We start from the raw sequence: 530 nt of genomic DNA, 5'->3' as shown, positions 1-530 counted from the left end.
TTTTGCCTTGGCTGGCCCTGTCACCAGATCTCAACCCAATCGAAAACGTTTGGGGCATCTTAGTACGCAAAGTGTATGCAGGTGGACATCAATTTGAGCGAATTGAAGACCTCAAACGCAAAATTTTTGCGTCAATGGGAGTCCATTGACCAAGACATCCTTTTGAAGCTGTTGGCGTCCATGAAAGCCCGTTGTATCGCCGTCATTCAAGGCAAAGGGGCCTGCGCTAAGTACTGGAATGAGTTCATGTGATGTTGTTTGCGTTTTGCTTTCATATGGCACCAGAGTATGCAGTGTACCAAACTTGCTTGGCCAAAAACTGTATAAAAGTGAACAATTCACAAAAAAATGATTTTAATTGTTTTCGAGCCATTTAGACCAAAGAGAAATTATGGAGATCTGGACCCTATTCTCCTGGAAGGCATTGACATCGCTTGGACGCCTTAGATCAGTGTCCTCAGCGCGTTCATCGTGAAAACGAGGTGTACCAAACTTGCATGGCCAGCACTCTACAGAAGCACGACAATGCC

This window comes from Aphanomyces invadans (genome assembly GCF_000520115.1).
Source record: "Aphanomyces invadans strain NJM9701 unplaced genomic scaffold supercont1.383, whole genome shotgun sequence".
In the NCBI taxonomy this organism is placed as follows: domain Eukaryota; phylum Oomycota; class Saprolegniomycetes; order Saprolegniales; family Verrucalvaceae; genus Aphanomyces; species Aphanomyces invadans.
The sequence above is the reverse complement of the archived record's forward strand: the minus strand, read 5'-3'. Positions refer to the sequence as shown.